Source organism: Pollicipes pollicipes, unplaced genomic scaffold, assembly GCF_011947565.3.
Source record: "Pollicipes pollicipes isolate AB1234 unplaced genomic scaffold, Ppol_2.1 Scaffold_7261;HRSCAF=8764_pilon_pilon_pilon, whole genome shotgun sequence".
NCBI lineage: Eukaryota > Metazoa > Arthropoda > Thecostraca > Pollicipedomorpha > Pollicipedidae > Pollicipes > Pollicipes pollicipes.
The window spans coordinates 3,153,930-3,167,813 of NW_023597054.1; the positions used below are offsets into that span (position 1 = coordinate 3,153,930).

The window sequence follows — 13,884 nt, forward strand, 5'->3', positions numbered from 1 at the left end:
CCACCCATAAGCGACACGCACCGACAAGCTGGATGAAGGCCGTATAGTTGGCCGCCTCGAGGAGCGGACCGTCGCGCGGCGCGAGCGGCGCCCGGCGCCGCGGCCGTCTGACGGCGCCGGTGGCGGCCGGCTGGCGGCACGCAGTGCTGGCAGGCCGTCTCGTCCGTCACCTGGTCGTCGCCCAGCGTCACGTACCTCGTCTTGACGAAGTCGCTGCGGGCGGGCGGGCCGGCTCCGTCAGACGAGGGCGACTGGCGGCTGATGCGTGCGGCCCGAGTCACGCACGGCGCCGATCCGCCCCAACACGCCGCAGGCTGACAAAGAGCCCGCCCCAAACACACCCAGGCGTCCCACCGGCTGGCACAGAGCCCCGCCCCAAGCACACCCAGGCGTTCCACCGGCTGGCACAGAGCCCGCCCCAAACACACCCAGACGTCCCACCAGCTGACACAGAGCCCCGCCCCAACACACCCAGACGTCCCACCAGCTGACACAGAGCCCCGCCCCAACACACCCAGACGTCCCCCAGGACGAGAGCCCGCCCCAACACACCCAGACGTCCCACAGGCTGGCACAGAGCCCCGCCCCAAACACACCCAGACGTCCCACCGGCTGACAGAGAGCCCCGCCCCAACACACCCAGCGTCCCAAAGGATGGCGCAGGCGCCGCCCCAACACACCCAGGCGTCCCACAGGCTGGCACAGAGCACCGCCCAGCGGCACCCGACACACTGACGGCTACAGCATGCGGTTTATGACGGCTATGCTCCTGTCCCCACAGAGCCTGCTGCTCTGCTCCTACAGATCGGACCGGTCAGAGAGGCACTCACTGTCGAAGGCGTCTGCCAGGTAGGCGCCGGCGCCCTCGGCCTGCACATCCTCGTAAGACTTGATGGGCAGTTTGCGGGGTGCGGCAGGGACGCCAGCTGCTGGTCTGGCCGCAGCTGAACCATCACACCACTACCGCACAGAGCACGGTCAGCACGGCCGGCTGCTGGTCTGGCCGCAGCTGAACCATCACCACCCTACCGCACAGAGCACGGTCAGCACGGCCGGCCGTACAGCCGCCGCACGTGACCGCTCCGGTCCCGGAGCAGTCGCACACCCGCCCACTGACGGCCCCGGTCCCGGAGCAGTCGCACGCCCGCCGCACGTGACGGCCCCGGTCCCGGAGCAGGCGTACACTCGTCACACGTGACGGCCCCGGTCCCAGAGCAGTCGTACACCCGTCACACATGACGGCCCGGTCCCGGAGCAGTCGTACACCCGTCACACGTGACGGCCCCAGTCCCGGAGCAGTCGTACACCCGTCACACGTGACGGCCCCGGTCCCGGAGCTTTTTGTCGTTGTTGATTGGTGTTTTCGGGGCGCGCCGACTACAGCGGTTATTTGGCGCCCATAACGATTTTGTTTTACCTAACTAGTGAACCGTGTAAAGAGTCCCGAAGTTGATATGTCTACGGAATAAAAAGACCTGTTTAGATTCAAGAAGGCGCGAGCTGTCTCCTAAAATGTCACAGAGCGTCAAGGGCGAGTCACGCTCACCAAAAAATCGTTGACGTTCTCAATGAGGCGCGGACATGATGTAAGCACATGACAAACGGTGAGAACAGCACCACATCGATGACAGACATCTTTCGGCTCCATGCAACAAATAACCGTGAGTTGCGTACGTGTGTCCGATACGTAGTCTGCAGAGTATCACCTTTTCTTGCCTTATTTGGCGGAAACACGAAAACCACTGACCCAGCTGGTTTTATTGCTCTGAGCTTATTTTCATTTGTTAAATCCCAACAACGCTGCCATTCGTTCTGCAGAAAGGTTTTTATTGCAGGGGTAAAAATATCGGCAGGGATAGAGAGAGAGCGTACACATGGAGCCAGCGCTGCTCGCCTTGCAGCCGCGTCAGCCACCTCGTTGCCAGCGATTCCAATGTGACTGGGGATCCAACACAATATAACTTTCTTTCGGGCCTAATCCAGTTGAGTCAAACGTCCTAAAATATCCTGTACAAGGGGACATGATGGATAAAAGGACTAAGAACACTGCAAAGAGAGTCTGCCAAAATCAGATGTGAAGGTTCGTCACTGACTTCAATGAAAACAAACGCCTTGGTGATCGCTACCACTCCGATGTGAACACCGACGCATGTGGAGGCAAGGAAACGTCCGGATGACGTTGCCGCTCACAAACGCACAACCCACTCCGCCAGAAGTTTTAGATCCGTCCGTGTAATAAGTGTGCAATCGTCATATAACGCCATACGCTCAAGTGCCCTCGACCTCATTATATCTGGCAAGACGACATTCTTTTTCATTTCGGTCAAAGACGTATCTATTGATGGCGAGATCAAACGCCAGGGAGCGGTGGACAGATGATCGACCCGCTTCAACCTTCGAATAGGAATTTCGCTTTCCCGTAGCAAGGCTTGTATTCGGAGCCCAAAGGTTACAGCATATGCCCGAGGTGCACCGTGACGAAAATGCACTGCAGGCCGGAAAAAACTGCGTTATATGCCGGATGGGAGGGAACTGTCGCAACTTAAGTGCATAACGCATGCCACCATTTTCCTTCTCGCTGATAAGGGCGGCTCGTGCGATTCTACCATGAGGCTCGTGGCATGCGATGTGCGGAACGCTTCTGTGATTACGCCTAGAGCGGTATGATGGACAGGTCCCAGGACGCGTATGGGGGCTCACACGCGCTGTCATAAATGAAACATGCGTATAGTCCAGCTTAGAACGTATGATTGAGCGATACAATAGCAAAAGCGTGCTTCTATCTGCCGCATATGATGCGGTCCCGAAGCAGTCGCCGCTCCGGGGACGGTGACGGTCAACTGAGCTTCAAGCGTGTCCACGGCATGGTGCGCCACCTGTGATTACAGCGCGGAGCGCGACGGCTGCGGGCTAGGGGTACGGGCCACGGCCAGCCTCGGAGACGGCCACGGCCCAGCCTCGGAGACGACCACGGCCGGGGCAGGCCACAGCCGGCCTCGGAGACGGCCACGCCAGCCTCGGAAACGGCCACGGCCCGGGGCAGGCCACGGCCGGCCTCGGGGACGGCCACGGCCAGCCTCGGAGACGGCCACGGCCCGGGGCAGGCCACGGCCGGCCTCGGAGACGGCCACGGCCGGCCTCGGAGACGGCCACGGCCAGCCTCGGAGACGGCCACGGTCCGGGGCAGGCCACGGCCGGCCTCGGAGACGGCCACGGCCGGCCTCGGAGACGGCCACGGCCAGTCTCGGAGACGGCCACGGCCCGAGGCAGGCCATGGCCGGCCTCGGAGACGGCCACGGCCAGCCTCGGAGACGGCCACGGCCCGGGGCAGGCCACGGCCGGCCTCGGAGACGGCCACGGCCGGCCTCGGAGACGGCACGGCCGTGGCTGCCAGACCAGGGCCCCAGTGTCCGCGTTCACCCCGGCTGCCGCCCGGCCCGGCGTCGGTGACAGCTGCCCACCGAGGTGAGGCCGTGCCATCACCTGTAGCAGCAGATGGGCCCTTTCGCTCCAGCACGCGGTCCACCTGCAGCTGTATGAGCCAGCGTTCGTCGCGCCGCACGCGCACCAGCGGTACTGCTGCAGCTGGGAGGCGGCCGGCAGTCCGGCGCCCACGGCGCACTGGCGCGAGGCGGCGCCACCACCGCCCGAGCAGCGGTCAGGCCGCGCCGGCGCACACCTGTGTGGCCAGCACGAGCGCCGTCAGCGACACCACTCACACCACACACCGACAGACAGAGTCGGTGCCAGCCAGACGCACACGCTCCGGACCGGCGGCATGCATGCTTGGCTTCTTGTCCACGCAGCCTTTGTACACAATATGCGGAAAAATACTGACCTATTTCTTATACTTCATCACAACGCTGGCGCCGAGGAGGTGGATGTGACAATACTTGAATGATCTTGCGTCATCAGGGCCCGCTACATCCAGACAAGCCCAGACTGAGTGCGCCGCGTCCGCGACAATCACGGTCCCGAGGCCGCGGGGGTGACACTGCCCGGCGCGCACCGGACACCGGAGGCCCCGCCACTCACGTGGACAGTGTAGTTGGTGTTGGGCACCGCACCCCTTAAACGTGGACAGTCTGCTCCAGCGCCGGCACCGACCGCATGTCCGGGTCGGACAACATCTGGACTCGCGAGCCGTCCGTTGTCGAAGTACTCGGACTTGCCTGTCACCGTGACCTGTGGCCAGGTCAGACGGAGTGCGGTTCGGGACGGGGCCCGGTCAGACGGGGTCAGGCCGGAGGGCGAGGCCCGGGATCAGGCCAAGTGGAGCCAAACGCGTGTGCCCGTCAGGACGACGGTCCGAACACAAGCTCGGCCGACCGCTGCTAGGGCCCCTCCCCTTCGCCCCGTGCTGCCTCATCGGGAGGAAGACGCGGCTGGATGTCGCCGCTAGCCATATTGCATGCGCCCCACCCCAGCATGGTCGCGCCACGCCCTGCGCAGGCGTGCCGTGTGTCGCGTACACACTGGGCGTGCCGTGTTCTCACGGACGTACCGTGTACTGGCGGACGCCGGCCGCGTTGACGGGCGGCTGCCACGCGACGACGATGGAGGCCCGCGTGCCGGCCTGGTCTAGCGAGCACTTGAGCAGAACGTCACGGGGCTTCACCTGGGCTGTAGACGACACGCCGGCGGCTCAGCTCAGCACAGCACAGCTCACCCTCAGCTCAGTTCAGCTCAGTTCGGCTCAGCCTCAGCTCAGCTCAGCTCAGCTCAGCTCAGCTCAGCTCACCTCAGCTCAGCTTCGAGCTCAGCTCAGCTCAGCTCAGTCAGGCTCAGCTCAGCTCAAGGCTCAGCTACAGCTCAGCCTCAGCATCAGCTCAGCTCAGCTCAGCTTCAGTTCAGTCCAGTCCAGTTCAGCTCAGCTCAGCTCAGCTCAGCTCGGCACAGCACGGCACAGCACAGCTCAGTTCAGCTCAGCACAGCTCACGTCAGCACAGCTCAGCTAGCTCTAGCACTATCTAGTCATCTCGGAGTCAGCTCAGCTCAGCCCAGCTAGGCTCAGGTCAGCTCAGCTCAGCTCAGCAGAGCGCGGCACAACACAGCTCGGCTCAGCTCGGCTCAGCACAGCACAGCCACAGCTCTGTTCAGCATAGCTCGGCTCAGGTCAGCTCGGGTCAGCTCAGCTTAGCCCAGGTCAGCTCAGCTCAGCTCAGCTCAGCTCAGCTACAGCACAGCTCATCTCGGGTCAGGCTCATCTCAGGTCAGGTCAGGTCAGGTCAGGTCACAGCACAGCACAGCACAGCAACACAGCACAGCACAACACAGCACAGCACAACACAGCACAGCACAACCGCACAGCACAGCACAGCTCAGCTCAAATCAGCTCTCCACCGCCAGCGTTCAAACGGACCGGCGTGACCGTCGAAGACTATCCCTGTTATCCTTGCTTGAGTTCAGCTCAGTGCCCAGACATCAACAAGGTTTTATCAACAAAATCAAACGGGGAGTGACAAACCGTTCGATTGCATTTTCCAAGCAAGAGCATGTTCCTATTTAAAGCGCAAACACGACGGAGCCGTGTGTGTACTGGTTGTCCCCTCCTGGCCGCGCCGTGCCGCCGCCGCGTCCGAAGCCGACGGCGGCCAGCCCAGCCGGCCCGCCTGCCGGCACGGGCCGCGCCGACGGTGACGCCGTCGGTACTCACTGTCCACCATGGTGACGCCGCTGACGTCGTCGGACCAGGGGACCGCATAGCGGCACCAAGTCGTTACAGGCGCGCACGGAGATGTTGTAGGTACGGCCGGCCCTGAGATCTGGCCACAGGAACAGCGTCGTCGGGTGGAACACCACCAGCTGGCGGGCACGGCGGCGGCGTCACACCGCCGCCCAGCGGCTGGCAGGCGGTGCACAAACCGGCCGAGCGCACGGTCTGGCGCGGCACGAGACCAGAGGGCACATGCGGGCACACGTACCCGCCGCCACCGTCGACACGGCCCGCGCTGAACGTGTGCGCCACAGCACAGCCGCCAAACCGCAATCATCACCACAGCCGCCAAACAATCACCGCAACACAAGTGTACACTAATCTCAGCGTGGCAGATCTCACGCTTCACACTCAAAACAAACAGCCGTCACCCATCCCAGGCTCGTACTTTTCAAAGGACGCCATGAAGGCCACATGCCGGTGATTCAGTGGTCACCCATTTAAGTTGAGCAATGAAACGTGTGTTTCGTCGGGTATTTGGTGCCTGATAAATGGGCTGTAACATTTATCGATTACTTGCCCCTTTTTCACCTGAACCCAAGTTATAAAGGTCATCAGCAAATAGAAAGAGGCTTTATCATTTAACAGAAATACAGAGTAACAGTTTCAGGATATCATTTATGTGAATGGCGCATCATACACACTTCTTCAAAGATGATTAGGATTGAGGATCAGGATTTCACCACTCTCTTTCAGAGGAAGAATCTGATGCCACCATGTTGTGGTGGCTGTCTGGAAAGGAAAAGGATCTAGAATTGGCAACAAATGCTTGTCTGTCTGGAAAGACACATTCGGCGCATATTGAATACTATATATATATATATATATATATATATATATATATATATATATATATATATATATATATATACCTGGATGGATGGTAATATTATATGTTTATCTTTACAATTTCAACAAAAATACGGACGTCCCCATGTGTTCCACTAACATGTTGTCATTTCAAAAGTGAATTTGCAGTCTTTAAAGGCTCGTTTTGACATCAGATACTGACATCCTTTGAAGCTTTTCTACATCTGCGCACCCTACCAAAAATGGATCTTGGAACACTGCTGGGGCTTTATCTGACAAGTGGATTCCAGAATGTTTTATAAATAAGAGAACACAAGGACTGGTTTTCAGTGAGTTTAAAGCACACTGTATCGCTGTGGAAAGCAATCGATCTATTCGAGTGTGATAGCGTGGTGGAAGGTTGCATGGCTTGCCAAATCACTGCCCTGTCACTGCCAGACCATGGTGACGCTAATTTCTGTGCATTATCGTCCCTCCCCACACGAGCCCGGCTGGTGGATTGTGGGAGGTGTATGATACTACAGAGCGACTTCGGTTCCACAGCCACAACGCATCCCCACATGTTTCATCGTCCATGGCAGTGACGGCTGGCAGCCGCACAGCCTGTGCAGCTGGTGCCGTCGCTGCGCACCGCTCACCTCCTCCACGTTGCTGCGGTCCTCGCCGTCGGTGCGCATCAGCCGGTAAGACTGGATGAACGGCGCCACATCGGGCGACGGCTGGGACCAGCTGAGCGTCAGCGACTCGGTGGTGGCCGCCTTCACCGACAGCACCGGCTTGTACGTGGGATCTGCCGGCAGAGGAGGAGCCACTCAGCCACGCGCCTCCCCACACGGCCAGACACGTTCACCAGAGCACCGACTCCGCCGGTCGCCGGGCCGGGCCGGGCCGGGCGCCCACTCACCGCGCTCCTGCGTGATGAGGCGGCCGTCCTGGCCTCGCTCGGCTGCCTCACTAGAGCCCACAGCGTTGACGGCAGTCAGCTGAACCCTGTAGCCCCCGGTTCGGCTTCAGGCTGTCTACCACGAACGACGTGGCGTTGGCCGGCACCGGTACCGAGTGGTACACCCACTGGTCAGTGCCCACCTGGCGAGAGGTCGGCGTCAGGTCACAGGGTCGAGCACAACAGTGGAGGCCCACCTGGTGATGATAACAACAGGCGAGCGGGGCCCGGGGCCCGCTGGACTCGGTCCACCTGGGAATGGGGCAGATGGATACACCACTGACCAGCCCACGGGGAATAGGTCAGATGGAGACACCCAGGCCAGCCCACCTGGGAATAGGCCAGATGGAGACACCCACTGGCCAGCCCCTGGGAATAGGCCAGATGGATACACCCACTGGCCAGCCCACCTGGGAGTAGGCCAGATGGATACACCCACTGGCCAGCCCACCTGGGATAGGCCAGATGGAGACACCCACTGGCCAGCCCACCTGGGAGTAGGCCAGATGGATACACCCACTGGCCAGCCCACCTGGGATAGGTCAGATGGATACACCCACTGGCCAGCCCACCTGGGAGTAGGCCAGATGGATACACCCACTGGCCAGCCCACCTGGGAGTAGGCCAGATGGATACACCCACTGGCCAGCCCACCTGGGAATAGGTCAAATGGAGACACCCACTGGCCAGCCCACCTGGGAATAGGTCAATGGAGACACCCACTGGCCAGCCCACCTGGGAATAGGCCAGATGGATACACCCACTGGCCAGCCCACCTGGGATAGGCCAGATGGATACACCCACGGCCAGCCCACCTGGGAGTAGGCCAGATGGATACACCCACTGGCCAGCCCACCTGGGAGTAGGCCAGATGGATACACCCACTGGCCAGCCCACCTGGGAATAGGCCAGATGGATACACCCACGGCCAGCCCACCTGGGAGTAGGCCAGATGGATACACCCACTGGCCAGCCCACCTGGGAGTAGGCAGATGGATACACCCACGGCCAGCCCACCTGGGAGTAGGCCAGATGGATACACCCACCGGCCAGCCCACCTGGGAGTAGGCCAGATGGATACACCCACGGCCAGCCCACCTGGGAGTAGGCCAGATGGATACACCCACCGGCCAGCCCACCTGGGAATAGGCCAGATGGATACACCCACTGGCCAGCCCCTGGGAGTAGGCCAGATGGATACACCCATGGCCAGCCCACCTGGGAATAGGCCAGATGGATACACCCACTGGCCAGCCCACCTGGGAGTAGGCCAGATGGATACACCCACTGGCCAGCCCACCTGGGAGTAGGCCAGATGGATACACCCACTGGCCAGCCCACCTGGGAATAGGCCAGATGGATACACCCCCGGCCAGCCCACCTGGGAGTAGGCCAGATGGATACCACCCACGGCCAGCCCACCTGGAATAGGTCAATGGAGACACCCACTGGCCAGCCCACCTGGGAGTAGGCCAGATGGATACACCCACTGGCCAGCCCACCTGGGAGTAGGCCAGATGGATAACCCACGGCCAGCCCACCTGGGAGTAGGCCAGATGGATACACCCACCGGCCAGCCCACCTGGGAGTAGGCCAGATGGATACACCCACTGGCCAGCCCACCTGGGAGTAGGCCAGATGGATACACCCACGGCCAGCCCACCTGGGAGTAGGCCAGATGGATACACCCACTGGCCAGCCCACCTGGGAGTAGGCCAGATGGATACACCCACTGGCCAGCCCACCTGGGAGTAGGCCAGATGGATACACCCACTGGCCAGCCCACCTGGAGTAGGCCAGATGGATACACCCACTGGCCAGCCCACCTGGGAGTAGGCCAGATGGATACACCCACTGGCCAGCCCACCTGGGAGTAGGCCAGATGGATACACCCACTGGCCAGCCCACCTGGGAGTAGGCCAGATGGATACACCCACTGGCCAGCCCACCTGGGATAGGCCAGATGGATACACCCACTGGCCAGCCCACCTGGGAGTAGGCCAGATGGATACACCCACGGCCAGCCCACCTGGGAGTAGGCCAGATGGATACACCCACGGCCAGCCCACCTGGGAGTAGGCAGATGGATACACCCACTGGCCAGCCCACCTGGGAGTAGGCCAGATGGATACACCCACTGGCCAGCCCACCTGGGAGTAGGCCAGATGGATACACCCACCGGCCAGCCCACCTGGGAGTAGGCCAGATGGATACACCCACTGGCCAGCCCACCTGGGAGTAGGCCAGATGGATACACCCACCGGCCAGCCCACCTGGGAGTAGGCCAGATGGATACACCCACCGGCCAGCCCACCTGGGAGTAGGCCAGATGGATACACCCACTGGCCAGCCCACCTGGGAGTAGGCCAGATGGATACACCCCCGGCCAGCCCACCTGGGAGTAGGCCAGATGGATACACCACCGGCCAGCCCACCTGGGAGTAGGCCAGATGGATACACCCACCGGCCAGCCCACCTGGGAGTAGGCCAGATGGATACACCCACCGGCCAGCCCACCTGGGAATAGGCCAGATGGATACACCCACCGGCCAGCCCACCTGGCATCCAGGGGACGTCAGCTCAACGTCAAACCAAAGGCGGATACGCCAAATGAAAGGAACTCGAATGTGACGGAGAATATCTGGACAGAATGTGTGGTTATTTGCCCATTCTCGGACGTGAGCGGGACGTCGCGCAACGCACCTCCATATACCGCAGTCTGTAGCTCTGGATCCGGCGCGTTTGCCGTTGTTACCGTCCAGTTGATGAAGATGTGCGACTGCCCACGGCCACCGCCTTGATGATCTTCACCTCCGGACGTCCTGTGCGTCCAGATGGACGTCGTCAGAACACCGGTGCGCACCGCTCGGGACCAGCCCTGTATGGCTCTCGGTGCCCCGCGTGTGCACCAACATCTCGCAACAAGGAACGCAACTGGACAACACGGCCCGCCCCGCTGCGTGCAGACGAAATGTCAGCCGAGCAGAGGAGCACCGTCGGCTCGGGAATGCCAGCAGATCTAACCCCGGGGGCTGTCTGGCGCACTAACACCACGCACGGTAAAGAGCACGAGGCCCGACAAAAGCCCGACTCGAACATCACGGCAAAACGCCGACAACGGGGCCAGCGCCGCCAGCCGCACACCGCCACCTCACGGTGCGGCGCGACGGGCGCGCAACCGCCACACTCACGCTGGACAGTGACGAGGACGCGTGTGCTCGGCCCGGCCGGCGTCGTTGGACGCGGCGCACGTCAGCTCGCCGCCGTCCTTGGCCGACACTGTTGGTGATGGTCAGCAGGCTCTCCAGTTCCGTGCTCGACACGTTCCGCACGCTGAGCTGGTGCCTGAGGACGGCCAGACGCGTGTGAGCTGGCGCGCCGCCGGGTGGTAGCATGGCGCGGGGCCGGCCCAGTCAGCGGCCGGTGCAGCGGCCCTCCTTCGCTGGCGCCCCCCGACGCCGAATCGCAGCCAAACATGCAGCTGTCCACTGGCTGCGGCGCAACCCAGACACCGCGGCGGCGCCATACACACCGCAGCAGGAGAGGGCCCGCCGCCAGACGCACCTGGGCGTGGTGTCCTTGATGGGCCGCTTGCCGGCCGTCCAGCCGATGGTGGGCGGCGGGCTGGCGCGGAACGAGCAGCTGACGGTGACTGGGTCGCCGACCCGGGCCGTGGCGCCGCCGCTGGACACCAGCTCGGGCGCGGCTGCCGGCCAGCGCCGCCGTCCGGTCAGACACGGCCTGGCGACCGCGTGCGACAGCCAGACGATACACACCCACTGCAGCCACACGCCCGCACCCGCAGCCGCACGCCCCACTCGCGCACGCACGCACGCACGCACGCACGCACGCACGCACACACACACACACACACACACACACACACACACACGCGCACGGCCACGCGCCGCACGCGCAGCACGCACGCGCACGCGCACGCGCACGCACGCGCACGCGCACGCGCACGCACGCGCACGCACACACACACACACACACCACACCACACACCAACCCACACACACACACACACCACACCCACACCACAACACCACACACACCACACACAACACACACACACAAACACACACACACACACGGGCGTGCGGCACAGCTATGCGCGCGCCCGGACACAGCCCCCGCGCGGCCCCGGGGCTGGAGGAGTGCCACCGCCCACTCACCTCGGACGTCCAGCAGCAACTGTACGCAGCTTTCCGCCCGACACGTGACATGTGTTGCCCTGGTCGGCAGCGAGACGCAGCCCACGGTCAGATGGGACACCCGTCTTGTCCTGCGGCGGCCGGACGCCCGATTAGAGCCGGCCAGCCAGACGGGTACCGGTGCCGAGTGGCTCTCCTTCGCAAGCCACGCTGACCAGTAATAAACACTGCATTTGTGTGTGTCAGCACAAACTAGTGATATTGCTGCGGGACCGATTACCAACCTCTGGCAGACACATCACATTCCTGATCCACGGCGGCCCGCTTATCATTGATTGCACCGACATGGGGTAAGGGTTGAAACCATTAATACCACAGCAGTCAAGGGGATACAAGCAACCATGTTACTCAAGCTTTGAAATAGATTGCAGTGCTGCTGGGGGCTGGCGGAAAACTACCCACTCACAAAAAAATCCCATCTTCTTGGTGAGTGCCCCCCACATAAGCATGGGTTTGGTTAACGCACGAGAGGAAGTCCCGATGCTCTTCTATTTCTATAATGTGATCTGTGCCTGCTGCATCAGCCCGCCACACCTCGCGCAGTCTGCTGCCGTCGGCCGCCAACCCACACAGTCTGCTGCCGTCGGCCGCCCAACCCACACAGTCTGCTGCCGTCGGCCGCCCAACCCACACAGTCTGCTTGCCGTCGGCCGCCCCAACCCACAAAGTCTGCTGCCGTCGGCCGCCCAACCCACACAGTCTGCTGCCGTCGGCCGCCCATCCTGTCTGATCTTCATCATAATGGACCTTTAATATCTTCATACTTCTTGATCCTGGCTACGGCCGGGGCCGGCCGGAGCGCGCCGCTGGAGGCCACCTTGGTCTCGCGCTCCACCACCACGCGCTGTGACAGCGACACATTGGCGCCGTCGCGGGTCACCGACGGTGGCGTCCACAGGCCGGCGGTGCACGAGATGGTGACATTTTCGCAGCTGTTCCACCCGGCGGGCTCGGTCACCTTGATGATCTCGGCGGCGCCTACGGGCCAGCCGCGCTAACTCAGCTCACATACAGCGGGCGCACTCAGAGCAGGGCAGGGGCCGGCTCACAGCAGCGCCCGCTCGTCCCGTCCAGTCGATTTGTGGCGTTCAGTTATCCGAGGCCGTGCACTGGAAAGATCGACGTTCCTGCCGAGAGGATTGTGCAGCCCCACGGCACGTCGGTGTGGTGATAGCTGCAGCAACAGTGAAGCACCAGCGATAACACAGGATACAGCTTTAGCTGTGATGGCGGGTGGTGGAGAGCCGCAGCAAACCCCGGCCGGCCCACAGCTAAGTATGTCATTGGGTATTTACGAACACTCAGCTGCTAAGGGTATATGGCGGCTGCCTCTCACCCTGGCAGGAAGGCAGGCACTGTGGGGAATCGAACCCAGCACCTCTGGTTTCCCAGACGTGCAGTGGTTAACGCATGGCCCACAGCTTAAAACACAAGCAATATTAATATCACATGATCCCAGACACCCCATAAGTTTACTGCAATATCAAATTTAAATCTAACCTTACATGGGAAACACATCAGCCAAGCAGTCAGCATATCAAGGGAGCACCATCTCTCACTAGTAGTTGACTTATCCTAAGACGACGAAACATCACTGCCATGAGAATGAGGCAAGAACGAAGCCAGACCACGACACATAGAGGGCACTCGAGCGCTACACTTGGGGCTCCGATTTCCACATATGTTAGCGGAATGTCGCGCCATCACCGTCAGGGTACAGCTTGTAATGAAATAGTGATTCTCACCTTTACTGGTATATATATATATATAGATATATATATATATATATATATATTTGTTTGTCGTCGGTCGGATTGTGCTCACCTGCTTTAAGGACATGATACTGATGATAGCAAGAGAGCTGTGATGGAGAGCCAGCCATACCAGGGTGCAATCGGTGGTGCCATTGCACATTACTGAACCAAGACCAACATCGTGAACAAACTCCACCTTGTACAAAACACGGTGAATGTCGTACCAAGAAAGACGCTCTCTCGTTACCTGAGTAAATTCACGCATCACAATCTGCAGCGCAGCACTTGACACTGAAAAAACAGCGCTCAGCTAAAAACCGCGATCTCGGAAATACCTGTCTCCAGGTGAGGTCAATGCAGGGCGAAAGCAGCACACCCCTCCGCGGCATTTCTCGGTGACCCGAGAGCTCTGGTAGGTCGCCCCCCCCCCCCCCCCCCCACCCC

The 13,884-nt window shown here is 61.2% G+C and overlaps 3 long non-coding RNA genes across 3 annotated transcripts; all 3 read right to left on the bottom strand.

The window, feature by feature from the left end:
• Positions 1–4,151: 4,151 nt before the first annotated feature.
• On the bottom strand, positions 4,152–5,695 carry LOC119113205 (uncharacterized). The gene is made up of 3 exons (XR_005095853.1): positions 5,657–5,695; positions 4,505–4,623; positions 4,152–4,185 (listed from the first exon to the last, which is right to left on the bottom strand). It is a non-coding gene; the product is annotated as an uncharacterized LOC119113205 (long non-coding RNA).
• LOC119113206 (uncharacterized) lies at positions 5,696–10,202 on the bottom strand. The gene is made up of 4 exons (XR_005095854.1): positions 10,173–10,202; positions 7,431–7,612; positions 7,165–7,316; positions 5,696–5,805 (listed from the first exon to the last, which is right to left on the bottom strand). It is a non-coding gene; the product is annotated as an uncharacterized LOC119113206 (long non-coding RNA).
• A 548-nt stretch (positions 10,203–10,750) lies between these two features.
• LOC119111800 (uncharacterized) lies at positions 10,751–11,709 on the bottom strand. The gene is made up of 3 exons (XR_005095619.1): positions 11,648–11,709; positions 11,034–11,175; positions 10,751–10,814 (listed from the first exon to the last, which is right to left on the bottom strand). It is a non-coding gene; the product is annotated as an uncharacterized LOC119111800 (long non-coding RNA).
• Between the last annotated feature and the right edge of the window lie 2,175 nt (positions 11,710–13,884).